The 16,541-nt window shown below is 50.2% G+C and overlaps 2 long non-coding RNA genes across 2 annotated transcripts; one reads left to right on the top strand and one right to left on the bottom strand.

Moving 5' to 3' along the window:
- Positions 1 to 754: 754 nt before the first annotated feature.
- On the bottom strand, positions 755 to 1,640 carry LOC117244882. Its single transcript, XR_004498779.1, has 2 exons — positions 1,373 to 1,640; positions 755 to 1,252 (listed from the first exon to the last, which is right to left on the bottom strand). It is a non-coding gene; the product is annotated as an uncharacterized LOC117244882 (long non-coding RNA).
- A 2,446-nt stretch (positions 1,641 to 4,086) lies between these two features.
- On the top strand, positions 4,087 to 10,460 carry LOC117244883. The gene is made up of 2 exons (XR_004498780.1): positions 4,087 to 4,429; positions 9,398 to 10,460. It is a non-coding gene; the product is annotated as an uncharacterized LOC117244883 (long non-coding RNA).
- The last annotated feature ends 6,081 nt before the right edge of the window (positions 10,461 to 16,541 follow it).

The following is a 16,541-nucleotide window of genomic DNA, read 5'->3' as shown; positions in this document are numbered from 1 at the left end:
TGCTAACCAGTTCTTGTTTACCCTTCCCTCCTGCCAGCCGGATGCTTCCCAGCTCCCTGGCTGCAGCCCTGTCCTCGTTGGGCTCCCATCCTTGGGATCCAGCAAAGCCTCTGCCTGCCCTCACCGGTACCAGATCTGCACAGAGCTCACCCCATCTGGGCTGGACACAACAGCAGCCAGCTGTAGCTGGCACTTTGCAGCCTTGGCTACATTTCAGAGCCAAGCCACAGGCAGGCATCGCCAAATTTACCAGCTTTTTAGGAGTGACTTCACTCTAACCTGCAAGGCAAAGGTGGCATGAGTGCTGGCCAATGGATTTGATCCTCAGCTGGGAAAAATAAGGCATAATTCTCCTCAAGTCAAAGGCGAGATCATGATTCACAGCAGCTGAGAATCTGGCCAACAGTGTCAGCAGCACGACAATAACGTAATGTTTTCATTATGCATTGTTTTTTTCCAAATACTTAAAAAATTATCTAGGAATTACTCACACATCCAGTAATAGTTACCAGTCTTGGGTATTTAGGCAAAGGTTTTTTGAGACAGGGATGGGATTGAAACAGCTTTAGTTATCGCCTCTCATGCTCTGTGCACTTCTCCTATCACTTCTGCTCTCCTCCTCCTCTGTGTACACAGTCCAGTAACCTCTTCCTGACAATCTCCAGATCCACAAAATTGCTCAGTTGGAATTTTGCAGTAAATAGAAAATTGCTTTGCTCCTTTCTCTCAGGACAGCACAGAAAATGAATCCAAATGAAAAAGCAAGTAGTGTGTATCTGGTAGACATAAACAGCACAAGAAAGGCAATTCTGTTTTCCAGCCCCGCTGCAGAGCAAATGACCTTGGAAATAATAAAAAGCCTGGGCCTGAGCCTGCTGCAGAGCAGCATGAGCCTTTATTTGGGGAAAGGCTGGAAAGGAAAACCTGGAGGAATGGGTATGTTGATGTGCAAGTCTCTACCAGATGAAATGTCTCTGCTTGGGTCCACAGCTCGCAGCAGGAGGAGGACAGAGCTCATTAGTCCTTTCAGCCTCACCTGGTGCTCCTGGGAGGCTTTACTCAAACCATCTCCCTCTTCTCTGCCAGCTGCCCACAGTGTGTCTTTCCCAGATTGGAATGCCTTTCCTGGTTGGGGTGGTGGGATGATGGCCCGTGGCCAGGGATGAGCAGCTCTCCCAACACCATATTCAGGCATCCCTGCTAACATCTGTAAATGATGGAAGCCCGGTGAGGAGATCAGGGTAATTCGTGGCTGTGGAAGGAAGGATGGGATAAATTTATAATTCTAATTACATGTCAAATCAGTGCACCAAATCATGACCAAGTAGGAAGCATCTGTTTGGCCTCCAGCTCAGCTGATGGCATCACCCACATTCACATGTGGCACTCAGCAGCAGGAGCTCCATGGGTGCTCATGGAGAGGTCAGGAAGGATCTGAGGAGTGAAAATGAGAGGTTGGACCTGGGTGTAGTTTGTGTCAGAGGGAAAAGCTGCTTTTGCTTCTGGGGCTGCCAAGGGGATGGTACTGTTCAGAGCACGCCCACAGCCTGGCTCTGGCTGTGCAGGATCCAGCAGCGCTGGCCAGGTCATTGTGTGCTGTGAGCCGTGTGCTTTTTGATTCCCACATTTCTTCAGAAAGAAGGAAATAAATTAATAATTTGAAGAAAAAAAAAAAAAAAGTCCATGGAGGCAGCCAGCAGAAAATACGTATTTTAAAAAATAGGTTCCTGGATAAGAGCAAAGGGGCAGCATGTGCAGCTCTGCCTGGCACGGTTTGCTTGGTGCCAGGGACGCCGTGTCTGCCTGCACTGGAGCAGGTCAGCAGCTCTGCAGGGACAGCATGGGGGTCCCAGGACGGCTTCACCCCCCTGCAACTCCCCCAGCCCTGCTTTGCCCACCCATTTATCCAGCACAGAGGACTGAAAGCAATTTGTAATTTCAAGAAAAGCCGTTGAACTGTAATAATCCCAATATTTGCTCTGTTACTGCTGCGTTTTTAGCCCCAGCTGCTCTCAGGCAGGGCAGGGTGTTGGATCAGCAGCGGTGAATCCAAGAGGAGGCTGGGCTGCTGGGACAGTTGAGCGAGTGCAGCTTGCCTGGCTGTGAGCAAACGACAGGCTTAGGTTTCACTGAGGATGGAAGGGGCAAAGCAGTTACCCAGGGGGTCTGGAGAGCTGAGAAATGCCCCGGTGACCTACGAGTGTATCTCCCAGAATGGCGTCTCCCTAAATCTCAGAGCTTGTTAACTCACTTGCATTTTTATTTTGTAGCAAACTATTTAATCTGAACTTCAGAGGTGCAGCTTGCCCCCGCAGAAAGCAGTGAAACGACGATGGGGGGGAAAGGGAGAAGTAAATCCCACCTGTTTCCTGTTTTTATTTCCCCCACCCCCATCTTTCTGTATTTTCTTAGTGTTCCCTGGCTGTTTGGGAGCTCCTGCAACTTGTCCAGAAATACCTCTGCTAGTTCAGTGGCATTTTGGAGCCCAGGAATTTAAGGAGGGCTTAGAAATTCTTAAAGCAACTTTCAACTGACTAAATGTGGGTAAAGGCAGCTCGCTGCTTTTTCAATCAGCATTTCTCTTTTGTGTCTCACTTCCCCTCTCCTGACCTCTCCCTTGTTCCCCTCATGCCCAGGAGTTGTGGTACCCAGCTTGTCTTCTCCTGCCCCCTGTGTCTGGACATTTGGTGCACACGTGTGGTGGTGGCAGTGAGATCCAAACATTCCCTCAGACAAATCCTATGAGCAGCTCTGCAGACTTCTGTATCTCTGATGGAGTTTTGGGGACAAAATTCCACTATATTGCACTGTAGAGGAGAAATCCCTGAATGTGGGATGGGACAAATGGGACATCAGCTGGGAGATACAAGTTCTATCTGATATTTCCAGGGTTGCTGGGATGGTGCTTTACTATCCATCATGTCATGAGAGCAGCACTCTGTTTGGAACAGGAATTTCCTAAGCTCTGCACGTCTCAGTCAGAAGCAGCCAAATTTCCCCGTTAGAAAGATTCCCTAAGAAAACAGTCAGGATGGAAAAGCACCCCATGAAAGCATGGATCACCTTCCCTGCACCAGCCATCTCTACCTCAGCTGCCAGGGTTAGCAACGCTGCCAGAAAAATGTTTGCAAGACGCTGCCCCGCTACCTAGAAACCCTTATACATCTCCGATATCATCTGTACCACTCGCCTCACAATACACCAATATATTTTAACTACAACCCAAAATGTTGCAAAAGAACCTTTTGAGTAAATCTCTTTGGTGCAATACAGATACGTCAAGGCTGATTGTTATTGTACATGTCAGGGCTGTTGAAGTGCAGGATAAAGAAGGCCATTGTGCTCCCACGGAGGGGACAGCTCGGATGATTAATGACTGCTCCCTCAATTCTCCGAAGAAGAGATGGAAGTCGGATAAGGCCTCCGCTGGCGGTAGGGGCAGAGCACCAGAAGACATACCCAGAGTGAAAAAAAGAGGCTGGGGCTCCGCATGGAGGGGCAGGATCAATAGGCAGCAGCCTGCCGGAGCGCCGGCAGCTCGCAGGCTTGCAGCGGGAGCGGGGAGGTGCTGCCTAACACTGGGGCTTGTGTTTGCTGCTCTCACCTCCTCTCCTAATCCAGGCTTTTTTCTTGCCGCTTTTCTGCCTCCAAAAGTGGCTCTTGGGAAGGCAGATGGTTGCCCATTGAGTAAGGCAAATGGCAAAAATCAGGGAAATTGCAAATTGATCTTTGCCGAACACACACGGTGACTTTGTTACCCGCTTTTTGAGCCTCGGCGCAAATACCTCCCGGGCTAATTCTAAGGCGTGCCAAAGTAAATTACATTTAGTTTGCCTTAAATAAACAATGACTCTTCCAGGAAAGGTTTGTCTCTTCTGGGCACTTGCATCATTTATCATTGCTCCACTGTTTTGAGTTGGCTGCCCTTTTAGGGTGAGATGTCTCTTGGTTTTAGTGTGTGCACAACCATAGAAAGGACAAGGTCTTACCCCAAGAAAAATGTACTGAGAAGATGTCATTAAAGCTAATGAGAGTCCAGGCAGCTGCAGCTCATTAGAGAGTGCCTGGGGCCAATTGTAACTGAGACCTTTAAATATACATCATAGTCAAATAAACAACATCATATTCGATCTGCAAAGTCTCTATCAGTTCCTGCCCAGTCCTTATCACCCAGCCTTACATTTTGCTGAGAAAATGTTCCCTGTTCAATAACAAACCCAGAAGCAAGTGAGACTCACATTTAGGAGTGATGTGCTGAGAAATGGACATAGAGGAGGGGGGTCCCTTCTCCTGGAAGCTAAATTGGAAATTAATTGATTACAAGGGTAGAAGACACTCAGGACTCAAGCTCTCCACCCTGCCCGTAGGACAACATGGCAAACAGGTCAAAGAAACTGCAAAGATGCTGAAGACCAGCACATTTTAAACAGTGAGTGAGCAATTAGTTTTTCTCTAGTTCCTTTCTTTGGCTTCAGGACATGACTTTACCGTAAAAGAAAATGAGAGGTTTCTGACACTACTTTACATTTGTTGTCGTTACGAAGCATTTAGTGAGGAATTACAGATTTACAAGCGTGGGGATTTCCTTCTCAATCAGCAGAGCTCCCAGAGGGGCTTCCCATCACCCCCCTTCCCCGCGGGCAGGAGCCCCGGGCTGCGCCATGGGCAGGCTGTGGCTTCCTCCTGTCCTCGCCCCACGTGTGATTATTAAGTTCTTATCGCAATAAGGAGTCACTGACACTGGGCTGCTTTCCAGGGAATGCCGCTCCCTTAATAGGCCATTATATCTCGGTAATAAGGGCTAAACTCTTCTGGGGGCATTTAATCATAAATTAAGTAAAATAACACCACCGATCCTGCCTTTCTCCCAGCCCTCGCTAAGGGGGGTGATGCTGTCCATGGATCCTGACCAGGGCTGGCTTCTGGGGCTGGTGCAGGGTGTGCACAGCGCTGCCAGAGGGGTGCAATGCCCCTCACGCCGTCAGGGCCATGTCTGGGTGTCCATAAACAATGCAGATAATAAAACAAACTGGGGACAGGCTGTGGCTGGGTTCATTGACTCCAAGCCCAAGGCCTAGCTCCCACATGAGGTCTCTGCACCCTCACTTGACAAAGGGCATCTCCAGTTCCTTTCATGCTGGGGCCTGGGAACCGGGTGGCTCTCACTGTGGGTATCAGCCTGCTTCAGGGCACAGTGTCACAGGCAGGATCATCCCTGTGACATAGCCATGAAGAGCTGAGCCTGGGGTTGTCACTGCCTGTCTGGAGCTGTTGTACCTTCTGCATTAGTGGGAATCAAACCATGGGCCCATCTCTGCCTGAGCAAGAGAGCTCTGGAGCCTGGGATAGGGGAACCTCCTACCACGAGGGCTTGTAACGTATTCTCCTGCCATGGCTTGCAAGGTAGTCTCATAGCATGGAGGTTTGTGAGGTGGCCTCCCACCATGGGACCTTGCAAGGTGCACTGTGAGCTCCCATCTTCATCCTCTTGATGATGCTGAAAGGCAGGATTTGGACACCCAGTGAGGGAGGGACATGAAAGGCAGCCCAGGGAAGTGGGATTTCCAGCACCAGGGCTGCCAGGGAAGGAGTACATCTCTGTCCCCTGGCAGCAGGGACAGTGAGGGTTCTCCTGCTGGTGTCATGTCATGTTTCCAGCCCTCATTAGAGGCAGTTATGGCTGTGCTGGCCTGGCAAAGCCCTGCAGACACACGGCTGCTTTGAAATGGTAGACACAGCGCTTCAGCTCCACTTGGTTTTAAAGCCAGTCTAGAAACAGCAATGCAAACCTTCTATAAAGGTATATAAAGGAGGAGCACCTCCCCACACAAGGTATATTGGTTTAATTTGCACCTGTGCATTTCTTGGCACAGCCCAACCTGCAGCAAGCCAGGAGTAAATCCAGTTAGGAGATTTCTGGCACAAAGCTGCCCCAGCTGAGCAAAGCCAGCATGAAACAACAGGAGTTCAGTGGGTTCAGTCTTATGTGCAGCCCAAACTTGGGCTGTAGCTACACCCCTGCCCTGAGATGGCAGGAGAGAACAGGAGGTGTTTGGGGTGAAGGGATTTGCTGTGGGTAATTTATGGCACCTTAGAGCAGCTCTTTGCCAATAGTGACTGCCCAAGGGGGAGGCTCTGGATTATATCTGGCTGCCTCCTATTCTCCCTTCTCTTCCAGCACCTTGATGTCATATAGGAGTTCCCCCCTTTCCCCTCCCCAGGCCCTAAAGCATTCTGGAGCGTCTGTGCCCTGGGAGCTATCCCACTGCCAGCCTCTGCTCAGGCACTGGGGACCTGTAAGCAGGATGCTGATGTTCATACTTGAGGTTTTTTGCTCAATTCCTTTCTAATCCGAATTTTCAATTGCTCATAACTTATGTCATTTGGGCTGGAATTTTCCAGACATGATCTCCCCTACAAAGGTGGCTCTTTCCTTTCCCTTTTATTTTCTTTCTTTTTTTTTTTTTTTTTAACCAAGGAAAAGCATTCAGCCAAATGGTCTGGCCATGTCCAGTTTTTCTTTTTCTTTTTTTTTTTTTTTTGTAAACACAGACTTTTCTCACATTATATATTAAAATTATAGTTCTGGAGTCACCTTTCCTGCTGCGGTGTCAGTGGGGAGCAGGCCTCTGGCCGACCGCCGGGGAGCTGGCGTGTGGAGGGGGATCCTGCTGTCCAACCCAGCTCAGTTTTCCTCAGCTCACCCAAACTCTGACCCTCCCCAGAGCCCTTCGGGTGCCCTGGGAAACCTGAATTACGACCCTTAAAGAAGACATTTTGCCCAAGAGCAGAGCAAGACGTGTTGCTGCCTTAGTGTTTGTCTTCCTCCAGCAAGCTGGAGGCAGGCCGGGTGGGGGCCAGGCTGCTTTCAGCAGAGCCTTGTGTGGGTTCAAGTTCAAAACCCCTTTTCCTTCCAGATTTTCCAAGAGCACTGATTTCCACGTAGAGCTGGGAAATATACATTTGCAGGTATTTCTGACATATTTATGCTGTTTCTCCCTGTCATCTCTCCGTTGTGAGGATCTGGGGGATGGTCCCCACCGCTGAGGGGGTGGACATCCCCACTGGGCTCAAGATGGCCAGCAACGGGAACAGGCAGCACACACGTTCCTCCCTTCCTTGCGGCAGCAAAGGGGTTAAAGCCGACAGGGTGAATCCCAGGGGGTGTTGGGGGGCCATGGCTGTGCGGAGCAGGGCGGAAGCCGCTCCCCCTCCCTGCTGTTCTCGCCATGATGTCACCTCCCCGCTGTCCCCAAGGAAGCGCTGAACGAGCCCGAGCGCTAATGGGGCGGCGGGGCCGGGCCCTGCAGGTGGGCAGCACCTGGCAGGGGGTGCCCGTGGCTGCAGCTGACAGAGAACCTCAGCCCACAGCACAGCCCCTTCCAGCCCTACGTGCCACCTCCTGGCTGCTGAAATGCCTTGGAGAAACTGGGGCTGAGACGAGTCGCTCTGCTCCCCGTGTCCCTTCTGATGCCTGATGGAAATCTGGAGCAGGAGAAGGCTGGAGAGAAATCCTCATTACATTTTCCAGGGATTAATAGGCCATCTGACAGTGCAGGGGTCATCCAGGCTCTTTTTTGGGGCGAGGCTGACTGCAGAGCATCCCTGCTGTGCCTCCTCCATCCCCATCCCATCCTGACAGCAGATGCGAGTCCAGCTTGCACCCTCATGCAAGAGAAATCCCTTTCTGCAGCCCTTCTCCTCTGCAGAGAAGAGAGGCGTGCAAAGAAGGCTCCTATGTTTCTCCAATTAATGTAATTAAGAGAATTAAACTTTTGGAGAGAGTGAGTTTTTCATTTTCTTTTTATTTGGTTAGGGAAATTCCCACTGCACACTCTGTGCAAATGAAACCCAGGCTCCTTTCCGTTGTTCGGCAGCCCCGGGAGGACACGTTACCTTTCAATCTTGCACACTAATGTGTTTAGAATTAAAATCCCCCCGCCCCAGGCGAGCAAAGGAAGGATCCCAGAGCCTTGATTAAAGCACGGCTTCCTGAGCAAGGATGTGCATGTGGAGCTGCTGGGCTTGCAGTGTGCCCTGCACAACCAGCCGAGCCTTCCCGTGAGCACCAGGAGATGCCACCACATCCTGGGGCTTCCAGTTTTCTGGTGGTAAGTCCAGGGTGGTGCAATAAAAGCCAGAGAAAGGCAGGGCAGCCCTGGGATGGGGTAGCTGGTCCCCACATTTCACTGGAGATCCCTCCTGGCCAGCTTGCCCACATGAATTCCAGTGCCGTGGCCCCATCAGGTGGTTTAGCACATAATACTGAAAAGCAATTATTTTTGGCAGCCTGAATATTAAAAACTCTTCTCCATAAGACTGTATTTAGCTATCAAGGTTACTGAAAAATAAAACACACGTAAAAGTCTTTGTACAATCCTGCCATGAGGCCTCGGGTACTTATATTATCCCACAAGCGCTCCAAAATTACAAGCCAGCTCCCCAGAATGAAATAGGCTTAAAAATCAATAAGAATAAAAAAATGCATTATGACTTTTAATTTTTCTTCAGCTTTCTGAGCATTTTGGGCACACAGGGGACATGTTAGACATTAATGAAAGCTGCTTTTCTCATCTAAACACAATTTCAGGTGGTCGTAACTTTGAAAACCATGGAGACATCACTGGGTCTGTGGCAGGTACAGACCTGGACAGGGAAGAGAAATCAAAAAACTGGGGCAGAATGGTTCCTTTAGCACCACTGGGGTTTCCCACAGTTTCTTGTAGCGGGAAATGTGTCTACAAAGAGCCAAACCTGCTCTTTTTTAGTTTCTTTCCCCCCAGCAAAAATCTGCTGACCCAAAGTCTGGCTTTCTGGTTCCTCCCATTTAGGATAATGTATTGGAGATAGGGCTCCAGGAGCGCCGTCTAGGGTGGGAGGAAACCACAGGACGGCTCAGGAGGCAGCACAGGGCCGTCATAGCTGTGCCGACATGAGCACAGGTGGCCCAAGAGCGGGCTGGAGGTGAGGCTTGGATTTCCCAGTGTTTGGCTCCTGTCCAGTAAAAACGTTAAAGATCCACGGCAGAAGATGAACGGGGTTATCTGGATTTAGCAGGAGGCGTTACCTTCCTTTTCGCCTCCAATGGAGGAGTGGGAACAGCTCCCTGTGGTCAGGAGGAAAACTTGAAGCTTTAAAGCCCATCAGGTTTCTGGGCTCACAACGAGCTCTTCTGATTATATCTTTTTTTTTTGATTAGGTGAAATATTTTTCTCTGTTAATCTCTAATTCCTCCAGATTTCCCAAGAGTCATCCAGAGGAGAGAAGCTGGAAGTGGGGGGGAGGGAAAGGCTGGGCAATGTCATGTTGGGAAAATGGCACAGGATTTATGGATGCTTTTCCAGATCCTCAAGCCTGTAAATAATAAAGGCAGTGACTTGCTTGTGACAACCCACAGGTGTCTTCAACGCGTGATTTTGGAGAAGAAAAGCACCCACAGCCATCACCCAGGGACCAGCTGCCCATCACCACAGCCCTGGCAAACCTCCACTTTGGAAGGATAACGAGCATTTTTGGCTGCAGCAGCAACGACGCCATAAAACACCACGAACTGCTGTTTGCAGGCTTCTCCCATCGCTGCTCGGAGCATCTGTGGAAGGGAAAACTTCCCAGCGTAACATCCACAACCTCTTAAGTAAATAGTCTTTAATGTTGCACTAAAGGGTTGTAGCCTTAATATGTAAAATCTGTTTCGCTTTTTTAATTCTTGGATCGTGCTGTGGAAAGTGCTCCAGAAGTTGCCTGTTGGCTTTTTTCCCCCAGCCTTTGGTCTCGGAGGAGCCGTGGCCAGGAACGCCCTCCCGCAGCGCCGCCGCAAGCCCGGGCCAGCGGGAGCTGGTGGGAGATGCCCTGAAGATGGCAGCAGGGCCATGGGCACCAGCCTGCGACAGCCGGCGGGTACCACAGCGCTCCGCTAAATGCTGTTTGCAGCAAATATTTTTGCTTTCAAGAAGAAGGGAAAACGAAAAAATAGAAAAGGAAAAAAAAAAATAAAAAATAAAAAGGGTGGGGAGCTGTTTTGTAACAAATGCCAGAGCGCTCCCCGCAGCTGCAACTTTCTGCTGCATCAGGATGGAGCAAATCACACCCGCTCGCTGCAATCTGCCGGGATGCTCAAAGGCTCATCAGCCCCTCACAGCTGGGTCCTGCCCGCTGAGTGGCAGCTGAGCCTTTTCAACTAGGCATGAAGGGTGGGATGGGTTTCCCCGATGGCTCTGGGTGCTGCCAGCTCCAGGCTGAGGGAGTTATTTTAGGGTTTCTTCTTTCCCTTGTGCTTGCAGCCCTTGGAATGTGGGCTCATTGCTGGTCTGTGGCTGTTCCACTGATGGCATGAAGGCAAATGTGAGATGGAGCCAGTAGCTATTTGGCTCCTGGTGGAGCAGTGTGTGTTCTGGTGTGTTGACTGAGTCTGCTGGGTGCTGTGGAAATACGTAAATAAATGAAAAAGCAATCTTTCCTCAGTTCTCCCAGTCTCAATTTAGGGTGGCTGAAGCGCTGTAAATGACACAGTGTGGCTGAGAGAGGCACAAACAAGCACACGGGGAGAGCACCAGGAGGAGGAGGAGGAGGTTGGGGTGCTGTACCCATGTTTTTGTTTAGACTAGGAGTGCTGCAGCTGAGCTTGTCTCCTGCCTGAAGTGGGGAAGCTCAGGAGAGACCAGCCCTGCCAAGGATGGGGATGTGTGAGGGGGAGCAGCAGCCCTGGAGGATGGAGTGAGGCAGGGCACTGTGGCAGGGCTGATGGAGCTGAGCAGGAGGAGAGTGGCAGCACCTACAAGAAAAATACCCAACCTCATCCATGGGGTTGCAGGGCAATAAGAGGCTTTAACCCACCACAGTGAAAAAGCACGTGTGGGAAGGTGGCAATGAAGGCAAGGAACATGGTGAGTTTGAGCAGTAGGGTTGACATCATCATCTTCCAGTGCTCTGACCTTCATGTCCATCTTGCAGCTGAGGGGCCTTCCCCATTGCCAGAAACACTCAGATGCTGTGCAGACAGAGCAGGGCCAGGCAGGGTGGCAGGCTGGCCCCAGAGATGGAGTCCACTTCTGTGCAGAAGCACTGGTCAGGAGACAAAGGAATATTTGGGCCCACAAATCTCAAGGTAAAGGCCCTGAGTGGTGTTAATGGGCCTAGAGCTGGCCAATGGAGTGGGGGGTGGATGTAGGAGAAAGGGATGGGTCCTGGGACCTAAACATCCATGTCTCAGACGACAGTAGCTGTACAAAGAGAGCTCTGTGTGCTGACAGGCAGGACAGAGCCTGCAGACAGACTGGGGGAGGAGGAGGCTGAGATCATGTAAACACTGCAAAGGTAAGAGATGTTGGACCAAGGCACGAAGCACGCGCCGGCAGGCGGCCAGTGACAGCTCTGGATGTCAATGCATGGGCACAAGGGGTTTCAAAGGAGAAGGCAGTGGAGCAGCATGTCTGGCAGAGGTGGGAGGTGGGCTTGTGGCAGTGTTGCTGCAGTGGAAGAACACAGAGATGGGATGTGGGAATACATGGCTGCAAGTGAACACAAAGCCCTGGTGCCACCACATCCAGCCTCAGTACATTTGAACAGTTGTGCCTCTGGTTCAGCCCCAGCCCAGGATATGTGATATCTTTCCTAACCCTACTACAGAGGAGAGGCTTGTGAGTTGCCACTGTGGCCCCTGAACTGTGGCATGTTGGCCTCATGCTTTGCAGCAGGTGCCACAGTGAGAATATCTCAGTGCACAGGGCTCCATGGTCCCCTCTGTGGAGATGGGGCACAGCCAGCAGTGCACCCATCTGTCCTGCCAGCATCACCCATGGCCCTCCAGCCATTGGCTGAGTCCAGGCAGCACCATGCTCTTGCTCAGACAAGATCTTTCTGTGCAGGTACAGCTAAGATGACATCCTTGGTGCCTGCCCTCAGTGTCAGCATCCCTGGGGCCCCTGTGAGTCAGCACTCAGTCCCCTCTGCCTGGAGTGCTGCCAACCCCTGAGCAATGATTTCCAGTGCACGCGGCCAGGTTGTGTGTCAGGAGGATTAATGACAGAGGCTTCTCAGGGCTTTGAGATCTGGGTCTAATTTAAAACCAAAACAAAACTTAGAATTTTCGGAGCAGGGGAGTTGCTGTCCTGGGGCAAGCCTGGGATGCAGCTCGTCGCATATCCGATCTTGCAGAAACATGTGCCAGGACCTTCAGAGAAGGTACAAGCAAACACCTGGTACACAGGAAAAACCCAGCCTCCCAGGGGTGCTTTCTTCTTTGTCTTTTGCTATTAGTCATTAGCTTATGCTCCGAAGCACATGGCCTTATCTTCCCTCCAGGCATCTTCCTTTTATCTACCTTGACTCATGGAGCTACAGAATCTTCTATGAGCTGCGTAAATGTCAGATCTTCTTTAAAATCTTACAAAACTCTCTGCCTCGTTGTATCTTACGGCAGTGAGTTCCACATATAAATCATGTGCTGGTGTAAAAATGAGTTTCTTATCAGTTTTTAGCTTTCACTCTTTGGATTTCACCGTCTGTCCCATCAGGGCTTTCACTGTTGCATGAGGGATGGACACTCAATACAGAGTGAGCTGGCTGCCAAGATGAACTCTGCTTTTCCCTGACTTTTTCTGGTAAAGGGCTTAAAGCTGGTGACTGGAAGAATTTGACAGCAAAACTCCTCTGCAAAAAGTCTTCAGCAACTTTCTTGCTGGAAAGAAGGGCTGGCAGTGGAGCAGGTCTGCATGCCAGAGGGATGGGAAGTTCAGGCTGAAGATGTCTCCCAAGGCAAAGGCTTGGGGTTGTGCCAGGTTGTGGGAGGTGGAGGTTTGGGAAAGGGCTGCAGGGCTCAGCCAAGGACCAAAGGAAATGTGGAACAGGGGAACGTTTGTCTTGATTTAATTTGACACTTAAACTGAAAGAGTGTGATTTGTAGCTGTGCACATTTAAAAAGCTCCTCGAGATAGGGAAGTGGAGGCAATAGCAGGTTTGGATGCCAGATCAGATAACACCCTGTGGGTAATGCCTCTACCTTACTCATTTTTATTCAGATTTATCTCCACACTCCTAAAAAACCCAATGGCTTGAAATTCTCCACTGCTGACTCTATTTCCAATATCTCATTAACTGTGAGGCACCTGAACCCCATGTGACATTCACTGTTGTGTTGCCTTAGCCTGGAACAGCTCTCTCTGGCCCTGCCTTCACATGTCCAAAGGCAGTTTGGTGTTCTGGTCTCTACTGAACACCAGGCTCTGTGTTGTGATGTATTTGAGCAGCTTGGACTTGGAGACTTGATGGGACAGAGCCCCAGAGGTGATGGAAGGGGGTCCTGCAGGCACCTACTGTGTGCAAAATCCTGGTTACTGTGTGTTAGATGATCTATATATATCCTGATATAGGGCTGATCCTTGCAGAACGTGGAGGGAACAGTATTGGAAAGACCATTGAAGGTTTTGCTCACCAGGCCCTGTTGCTTGTGCAGCAGAGACCAGAGCAGATGCCTCAGGGCTCTCTGATCTGCATGGGAGCTTTGCTGGGAAGAAGGGAAGCAGGCACAGCCTGGGCATGTGGAGGCATCACCGAGGAATGTGCCCACACCCTCCGCAGGGCACATCGCGGGGTGCTGGCATGAGAGCCCACAGAGAGTGATTCCAGCAGCCAGCTCCTGAGATGGGCCCTCTGCAGGTACTGGAGTAGCTGCTGGAGCACACACAGACTCATGTAAGTGCTGGCCAGGATGAATGCATTTGGCACTGACCCTAATCCTTTCCTGCCAATACACTGATTGGAATTGAATTTCCAATATGAACAGTCGTGGGACTCTATCTGCAAGCTGGCGAGGAGAGCTATAGATTTTTATCATGTGTTTCACAGCTATTTCTTTAATTTAAAAAAAATAATGGGAGTGACTGCTGAAAACACTTCAGCAGCCAAACAGTCGTGGTGGCGTTGGGCAGGGCAAGACGTGGCTGGATTTGACCTGGGAAGGCAAGGAGGGAGCAGCAGCTGCCAGAGCTACAGCCCAACACCAAGGCAGGAGCAGCTCAGCCCCTGCTGGGTTTGTGGGAGGTTTCTCAGCCCCCTCTGGGATGGAGGGGATGCTCACTCCTGATGGGTATTATGGCCAAAAGGAGCTTGTTCTCCCTGAAGATTCAGCCCATTGTTTCTCACTCTTCCTCCCAGCAGGGTCCATCCACCTGAGGGACATCCCATCTCCTTTCCCAGGGGATGCCTGACCCCAGCCAGGCAACCACACCAAGGCTTTGCAGACTTCTGGCAGACCTCACTGACCTTGGCCAGCTTTCACTGTTCATTTCCCACTCCATTACAGGACAGCACCCAAAATAGGATATATTCACAGGGGTGACTCTGGCAGGGCTGGGGAGGGTGCTGGAGGCAAGATGTTCTTTTTGTATCTCCCAACAATACTCCTTTTTTAATCTTTTAATCTTTTTTTTTGTCGCAGTACAAGGCTCCTGCCTTGTGTTCAGCCTGCAATCCATTACATCCACCAGTTCTTTCCTGCAGAGAGCTGCCTTGCCAGCTTCTCCCTGTATTTATTTAGGCTTCCTCCCCTCTGCCCTGTATTTGTTCAGTTGAACCTTGCACTTGTCTTGGTGAACACCCTCCTGTTTTTCCTGGCTCTCTCTCTGATTTATGAAGATCGTTCTGAGCTCTAATCCTGCCTAGATGAGTTGCCTGAGCATTCCTGGCTCTGGCAGGAGGCACGAGTTCTCCAGCAGGTGACAAGAGGTGATTTTTGTCTATGCACATGTTAAGGACAATCAATTCCTCTTCCTTTGACCCTTTCCACTCTCATATCTTTAACAAGACTGGTCCATGTGTGGCAAATACCCAGGGAACGCTCCCAGGGATTAAAAAAAATAAAGATAGGCAGCATGCCCAGGGGAAGGCAAACATCCTAGAGATGCTGGGAAAGGGGCACAGCATGACACTGCCCTGCAAGAGCCTCCCCTCTGCCCCTGTTGTTATTGCTGCTCCCTTTTTTGTCCTGAGCAGTTTGCAAATATTTTCAGTCCTGCAGGTTGTTTCCATTAAGAGGGAAAAATCAATGAGGCAGCCAAGAGTCTGTGGCTGAGCCTGTTCTCTGCTAAAAATGGACCAAATGCCTCTTTCCTGAGTGCAGCGGGGTGGGTTTGCCTTTTCCCAGCTCTGACCCCATCGCTTCCCGAAAGCTGCTCCGTGTTCCGGGCCTCCCTGCCTTGGAGCTGCTCTGGCTTCTCCTCCCTCAGCCTGAGCCCAGCCCCAGTGCTCATCCTCGGCTGGGGCTCGGCAGCTCCTGCTAATGGGAAAAGCATTCCTGTCATTTCATCAAGTCGCTTAATAATTTGCCAGAAATGCCTATTGATTTCTTGCACGCTTCTGTGCAGACAGAGGTAAATAAGAGCCATTTGTCATTGCATTATGTATCGGTAATTAAAAATTACTAGGTAACTTGAACCAAAAATTGAATAATTTGAAGTAAAATTAAATAATTCTAGGTAATCAGTACTAAATGAGACCATTATTTTACTTATCAGTGACTAAAAATTACCAGGCATTTTTCCTCATTTGGATGCTCTCCTTCGCCCTCCGTGTCAGTAGAGCCTTTCTAATTTGTTTTAATTGTTAATTTTAATGAGTAGTGTTTTTCTGATAACATTTTAGCATGTTTTGTTGTTTTAGAGAGGGTTTTTATTGCATTGCACAAAGCCTGAAGCACCTCAATGTGGGAGCAATTTGGAAGCTAAATTATTATTATTTATTTAAATCAAACCCTCCAGCCTCTTTAACCGTTTGGCTGATTCTGTAATTGCAGTACCAGTGTGATGGAAATGCTCATGGGGCTGGCAAGGAAGCGTCTAGGTACTCTTCTCAGCTCTGTGACCATGGCATATCTCCAGCCACTGGTTCTGCTTCCTGGGAAGATTTTTTGGATCCAGAGCTGTGCTGTTACTCCAGGTTTGCCCGTTTGGAGGCACCTGGAGTAGGACACAAGTAGAAACCTTCTGTCTCAGGGTCTCGTTCCATCCATGGAATAAGCAAAATTTGGGGGTATGCAGCAAAGCACCAATTTCAGCTCAGTTTTTATCTGGTTGTGGCAGCAGGGCAGGGTGCAGCTGGGGCTGAATTGCTTTTGGAAAGGGTGGTGCTTCTTTGATGTGAAGTCACAACAGTCCTTAGGTCAAGGGCATCTATGATGCTCTTTGAAGCTCTCTCCTGTCCCGTTGCTGCTGTGGCCAGTGGGGCTGTGTGGGTGCACCATGTCCCTGGGCCCCTGAGACACTTCATGGCTCCAAGCGGCCATCAAGACTCACCAGACTCTTTGTGTCCAGCCAAAAATCTTCAGATAGCTCAAGGTGAGCTGTTATTCCCAGGGACTTCTGACCCTTATCTGCATCCATCCCCCTCCTGCTGCTTTCCAAGGGACTCCCTGTGCTGGCAGGGGAGAGCAGGGTGGGACTGGGGCAGCGCTGCTGCATTCCTCCTGCCCTGTGAATCTTGAGGAGATCCTGAGGCAGATCAGCCTCATCCCCCGTGAGCCTCCCTTCCCTGCAGGGAAGGCCTGGACC

This window comes from Parus major, chromosome 9 (assembly GCF_001522545.3).
Source record: "Parus major isolate Abel chromosome 9, Parus_major1.1, whole genome shotgun sequence".
Lineage (NCBI taxonomy): Eukaryota > Metazoa > Chordata > Aves > Passeriformes > Paridae > Parus > Parus major.
The sequence above is the reverse complement of the archived record's forward strand: the minus strand, read 5'-3'. Positions and strand labels throughout refer to the sequence as shown.